We start from the raw sequence: 6,700 nt of genomic DNA, 5'->3' as shown, positions 1-6,700 counted from the left end.
TGTACACTCTTACTGCCTCCGCTTGCCTCTGGTACAGACAAGGACCCGTCTGATTGCTGCAAAATGATGATGGCTGCTAGAACTGTTGTGACATTTTAGCAGAACTGCTGCATTTTGTCATAGAATTTGAGTTCTTTGGCCCTAGCTGGTATGGATGATGAGTCATATTTTTGAAGGCTTATGCAGGCTTTCTTCCTAAGCAGGCAGTTAAGACTTCTCTCTCTGACCTTGGTCTGAGTGAAAATCAGTCGCGCAGACATCTTCGCTTGTGAGAGAGAAGCAAGGCCATAAGTCCAAGCAAGAGCTCTCCTCTGCTCACTTCAGCTCTGTTCACAGCTGCAGCTCGTCCTGGAGGCCAGGCAAATGCCCAGCACACATCTCTCTCCTTTTCCTCCAGGGAGGCTTGAAGCACAGTTGTGTGGACTAGAGTTGAGGAATTGCTAATTATCAGTTCCCAGGCTCTTCCTCTGGTTTAGAGCAATCCTTCTTGTGGTCTGGGCAGAAGGTAGTGGGTGAGCTTCTGCTAGCCAGGAAACACTGGCAAATCCCACAGGTTTTGATCCCCTGGGAAGCTGACCAATTTGTAGCCCACAGAGGGAAAAGGCATTCAGATATCTCTCCAGCCTGCACCACAGCAGTCAAAGAGAAGTTCAGCTTTTGGTACTTTCTGGCATCTCTCTGCAGAGAAAGCAGGTGCAGAACATCTTGCCCTTCACTTTGAGTTGTCCCTGTGATAAACTCAGATGTGACCTGTTTTCAGCTTTGCTCCTAACCTGCCCTGTGCTGCCATGAGGCTGAGGCTGTCAGTCAGAGGGGAAAGTTCTTGGCTGGTGGAGCCGCAGAATGGAAATTCAGCATTGGCATCTGGCATAACAGGTGTTGATACCAGTTACAGTGGGGTGGGGGGTGAGGCAGTAGAGAGAAGTCCCGTCAATTTTTTCATGTTAAAGTCCATCTCCAGTGTCACTGTGGGGACTCTTGATAATCTCAGAGATGCCATGGCAGTTGGGGGAGGCTCCTGAGGCCTGGAAGACAAGAAATGTCCAGCACTGATGTGGGGATCTTCACAGCAAACTGCATTGTGCACACGAGACCTGCCCACACGCAGTACCTCTTGTAACACCACAGCTGTGTCTAATATACCACCCAAAGACTGACCAGACAAATTTGAATAATAAAATCCTTTTATTAATAATTTTTTGCTCTTACAGCCAAAATAAAACAGGAAATATCTCCAGTGATCCTAAACTTTCAAGTGCGGGCCTGCTTTTATTTAGGCAGACCTCCTACCCAATGTAATGAGCATTTTGCCCAAGTTTGGCCTACTCTTAGCTTTAATTTTTGTCTTTGGCTACATGCAACAAAGAAAAACACTGCAGAATGTATTCAACATCTGCAAGCACAAAGGCACAAAGATGAGATCAACCTTCTTAAATACAAAGTCATGGTGTTAGGCGTGATGGCACCACTCAAGAATGGCCATACATTTAGCCAAGGAAATCTTGACTTCCAACTCCTGATCACGAAGAGCCTTCTGGAACTTCTCCACTTCCCCGGCCATTTCTTGTTCATCTCACCTGTGCATCTTCTGAGCTGCTGAGATAACACCCCAGAAGCAACGGTCAGTGAGCAACCTCTAGGTTGCAGTACCAAAGTATCTGTTCCTTATGATAATACCCTTGCCACTATCAGCTTATGCCTTCTCTGCTGTGGGCCAGTACAGATGCCTGTGCTACTACATGCAGAACCAGGATTGTGGAACTGCTCCAGCAGAAAGAAATTAGTCTTTCTCAGCCAAATTAGTTTTCTACCATGCTATTCTCAGGTCAATGCAGAAGGCAGCATGAGAGATACAGCAATCAGCTAGGAGTGCTAGCAAGATGAGACAGAGGCAATGAAACCATTCTTCTATGGCTTCTTGGTATGAGAACAGGAGAGGCCTCAAGGTAGCAAAGATCTTTTTGTAATGAATTTCATTCAGGAAGGCTCAAGGGAGAAATCTTATCAGTCGAGGGGAGGGGGCAGTAAAGAAGAGCAGCAGCCTTTTGGCATCCAGTGGCAGTCAGCTGAGAGGCAATGGCCACAAACTGATATCTGAAATGCAGGAAATTCCATTTAAACATAAGAAAAAACATTGTTAGTAGCAGGTATATACTCATAGGACATGATTTTTACAAAATCTTGAGAATAACCACATCAGTAGGAATGCTACTCTGTATTCCTTCGGGAATTGAAATCAATCCTCAGTGCATTACAGCCCTATTTTTAGCAGACGTTCCTTATTTTCTTATGGTTTATAAGTTTTAAGTAGTTTAATTAAAAGAAGGAAGACAAAAGTTTTCTTTTTCTTTGCAATCAACTAAAATGTAACTAAACCTAATAGATCCAATTATGATCTACTTGGACTCAAGTGTGTTATTGTGGACCCATTTCAATGGTAACTGTATACTGGTTGCACAAAAAGTGTGAGCCAGTGAATCTATGTGGTTCTGAATATGCTAGTAAGTCTCTTCTCTTGCACAGTAGCTCTATTACTGTATTGAAAAAAAAAAAATAGCATTTCTTGTTCATCACTTAGAAGAAGCCAAAAGAAATCCATTCCACATTCTCAATAGAAAGCTAGCTGTTAATCCTACTGTGTGCACGTGTGCATGGGTGTGTTGGGTTTGCATGGCAAGGTTTTGGTAGCGGGGGGGCTACAGGGGTGGCTTCTGTGAGAAGCTGCTAGAAGCTTCCCCTGTGTCTGATAGAGCCAACGCCAGCCGGCTCCAAGACGGACCCGCCACTGGCCAAGGCCAAGCCAATCAGTGCCTCTGTGATAACATATTTAAGAAGGGGAAAAAAAATCAAGTTAGAGAGAGCTTTTGCAGCCGGAGAGAGGAGTGAGAAGATGTAAGAAACTCTGCAGACACCAAGGTCAGTGCAGAAGGAGGGGCAGGAGGTGCTCCAGGCACCGGAGCAGAGATCCCCCTGCAGCCCGTGGTGAAGACCATGGTGAAGCAGGCTGTCCCCCTGCAGCCCACGGAGGAAGGATGAGGGGGTGTAGAGATTCCACCTGCAGCCCGTGGAGGACCCCATGCCGGAGCAGGTGGAGGCACCTGAAGGAGGCTGCGGCCCTGTGGGAAGCCCACGCTGGAGCACGTTCCTGGCCGGACCAGTGGACCCGTGAAGAGGGGAGCCCACGCCAGGGCAGGTTTGCTGGCAGGACTTGTGACCCCGTGGGGGACCCCACGCTGGAGCAGTTTGCTCCTGAAGGTCTGCACCCCGTGAGAGGGACTCCATGCTGGAGCAGGGGAACGATGAGAGGAGTCCTCCCCCTGAGGATGAAGAAGCGGCAGAAACAACGTGTGCTGAACTGACCGTAACCCCCATTCCCCGTCCCCCTGTGCCGCTGAGGGGGAGGAGGTTGAAGCCGGGAGTGAAGTTGAGCCCGGGAAGATGGGAGGGGTGGGGGGAGGTGTTCTAAGATTTGGTTTTATTTCTCATTCCTCTACTCTGTTTTGTTTAGTAATAAATTAGATGAATTCCCTCTCTAAGTTCAGTCTGTTTTGCTCGTGACGATAATTAGTGAATGATCTCTCCCTGTCCTTATCTCGACCCACAAGCTTTTCGTTGTACTTCTTCTCCCCTGTCTAGTGAAGGAGGGCAGTGATAGAGCAGCTCTGGTGGGCACCTGGCCCCCAGCCAGGGTCAACCCACCATAATGGGATACGGTGTCAATGTCAGACTGTACTGAGATCAAGTAAAACTGCCACCACAGGACTCAGCATACCCACTGCCCGTACAGCGTTTCCAGAGGTGGCACACCAGAAGCACCACCACAGCTCCTGCTCTCCACCTAGAGGGAGGAAAACCTGTTACAGTCACTGTCTGCAGGATGCATGTAACTACCCAGTTCTCTTCAAAGTCTCAGAGCAAGCAATGTGGAGAAATGCAATCTTCCCAGACAGCTTTTCTGAGTTATACCACCCCTCCTATAAATACAGCAGTTGAAAAGCAGGTGTACTAAACCAGATGATTAGAAGCATATGGTTATCAGCCCAACAAGTCTTTACTGAATTTTTTCCTTCTTGGGAAACAAAATACAAAGAATGATTTAATAGGGGGAAAATACAGATTGGAAAAAGGGAATTTTAGACTGCCATTCTTTTACTTCAGCACTGAAAAATATTTTGTGAGCTAAATTGTCCAGCTACAGTGAATCACGTCAAAGGAAAGGTGTACCTTTAGCAGACTAACTCAAATACCAAGGCTTATGCAACACTTAAGCCACTTTTAAGCCCTATTTGGAAATCTTCCTGTGGTACACGGGTGTTGTGCAGGGCACCAGAACAGGAATGAAACCTTTCATGCAGACAGGAGTAGAAACAACAGTTACTAGATGATATTGAAACTGCTACAGATAAGCTACATGGAACACATTGAAAGGACAAAGCAACACAATAGGAAATACCAATACCTCAAAAAAATCCCCCCAATAAAGGAACTATTTAAAAAAAATAGAAATGGATTAAAACTAAAACAAAAACTTTGGGTATCTTCAACATCACCCACGAGCCAAAGAGATTCAAGAAATAGTACAAACAAAGATCAAAAAGCTGGAAAAAATAATGCAAACAGCTGTTAATTGGTTGTGAAAGATTCTAGCTATTCATTTTGCATCCTTTTTGGCTAATAATGAACAGTTCCTGTTGTGCCCACATAACTATATCTATAGGCCTCATCAGCACCCTCTTCTCTTCTAAGCGTGAAGGCAAATTGCAGCCCAAACAGCTACCAAAGTCCCTACCAGCTAAAGCTGACTCTCTCATCACAGGGGCTTGTATTAATACCATTCTGAAACATTTGACATTTCATAGGGACTGTAGGGGTCTCCTGGTCTTAGTTGGGGAGTGACCTGTAAAAACCACAAGTTTTTGTGGCTGAGCACGTGTCCACTTCAAAAAGGACTTGAGAAGAAATACTTCCTCCTGGAAAGAGCATAGAGATGCACTGTGCTTACCCTATATTGCCATCTTGTAAATAAAATCCTGCCTTTCTTCTAAGATAGAATCATAGAATTGTTTAGGTTGGAAAAGACCTTTAAGATCGTCAGGTCCAACCATTAACCTAGCACTGCCAAGGCCACCACTAAAACAAGTCCCCAAGTACCACGTCTTTGTGTGTTTTAAGTATCTGTCTGTAAGAAAACAAAAATATCCAATTAAAAATGCATTTTGCTCTTCATTTCTCCATTAAATGGTCACTGATTACAGAGATACTCTTAAAATGGCTACTCGTAGCCACTGCCCAATACTCATAAAATTTAGGGTTTGCAACCTGAATTTACTTGGCTGTGGTTTCAGAAAAAGGCGGGGTTTATATACATATATATATATATATATATATCTTTTTTAAAATTATTATTATTTTAGCTCTTCCTTCAAGAGATCTGGTCTGAAACAACAGAACACTGCTAATACACTGAGAATCAACTAATGAAAGTGACTATATGTCAGCCACTTTGATACAAGAGAACACCGCCAGAAACAGGCTTGATAAAGCTGTGAAGACTCACTCTGGAAAGGAAAATGAAGGTTTTAAGAGATGTACCATTATTAGTGACGAAGGAGAAGAAAATATTTCAAAGGGCTGAATCTCTTCCCTAAGAAGTGGCACTATATTCCTGTCCCCTTGCAATAAATATTTTCACTGCTAATCACAGTAAACGTGGCCCTCTTAATTAGATTTTGTTTGCCATCTCTCCATTTTTCACAAATTCAGATGCAAGGAGGAGTTGCTAAAGATAGGAAAAAGTCTTCTCCAAGGTCTTTCATTAATCAAATAATCTAGGATATACTGTACTATGACATTACCCCAAAATCATATGGTCTCTTACAGTAAGGTTTCACCACTCTGAACTACCTAGTAGCATCACTGTAGCAGTACAATATTGACAATGATTCCCACCTTATCTATACCAAAGGTGTGACCTGTCTTTTGATTTCCGTACCACGTTTTCTTACAATCAGTGCACGTGCATGTTTGTATTCTTTTGGGGTGGTGCCAACTCAGCCACATTGACTGGAAAGTAACTTTCTGATTCTGTCGTGAATAAGGTACGTAAGTAGACGATATCTGAAGTCCCCCTCCATCCCATTTCCTACCATATTAATCCTTGCTGGTTTTTCCTTTGGCATCCATTCACCCAAGCCTAATAACAGCACTCAAGCAGTACTGCTAAATCAACTGACACATTAGTTTCATCGGAGAATTATTTTGTCCATAACTCCTTCACGAGACTTTTTGTTCTTCACTAAATGCTTTCTCATTTTGCACAATTTGTTTTTAAAGCAAACTTGCCCAAGCTGCTCAGGGGCCAGCAGGGAATTGCTGCTGCCAGGTACACCAACAACCCCACAAGCTTCACAGCAGCGATCCCCGAGTGCCCTGTGGGGTGCACTATCCCCCCAGTCACCCGCCGGGGCACGCCAGGCCTGTCACCCAGGCGCCTCCTTCCCTGGACCCGTCACGGCAGCCTGAGGGAGAAAAAGCCTTCTCACTCACCGTTTGACACGCCCTATAATCTACTCACAGGGGCAGACCAGGAACTGACCTAAAGGCAAGCATGCTGCCCTCCCGTTTGACGTTTAAGTGTGCCGCCATCCCGCTTGGTATTGAAGCGCCCCGCTAACGCACCCCACCCTCCCGAGGCCGCGCA

General features: G+C 45.1%; 1 long non-coding RNA gene across 3 annotated transcripts; it reads right to left on the bottom strand.

Moving 5' to 3' along the window:
- Positions 1–1,167: 1,167 nt before the first annotated feature.
- On the bottom strand, positions 1,168–6,679 carry LOC129200428 (uncharacterized). Of its 3 annotated transcripts, none has more exons than XR_008574876.1 (3): positions 6,547–6,674; positions 3,773–3,838; positions 1,168–2,094 (listed from the first exon to the last, which is right to left on the bottom strand). It is a non-coding gene; the product is annotated as an uncharacterized LOC129200428 (long non-coding RNA). The 3 variants fall into 3 exon arrangements; XR_008574878.1 differs by having other exon boundaries at positions 6,596–6,634; XR_008574877.1 differs by lacking the exon at positions 3,773–3,838 and having other exon boundaries at positions 6,547–6,679.
- Between the last annotated feature and the right edge of the window lie 21 nt (positions 6,680–6,700).

Source organism: Grus americana, unplaced genomic scaffold (assembly GCF_028858705.1).
Source record: "Grus americana isolate bGruAme1 unplaced genomic scaffold, bGruAme1.mat scaffold_115, whole genome shotgun sequence".
NCBI classification, from domain to species: Eukaryota; Metazoa; Chordata; class Aves; order Gruiformes; family Gruidae; genus Grus; species Grus americana.
The sequence above is the reverse complement of the archived record's forward strand: the minus strand, read 5'-3'. Positions and strand labels throughout refer to the sequence as shown.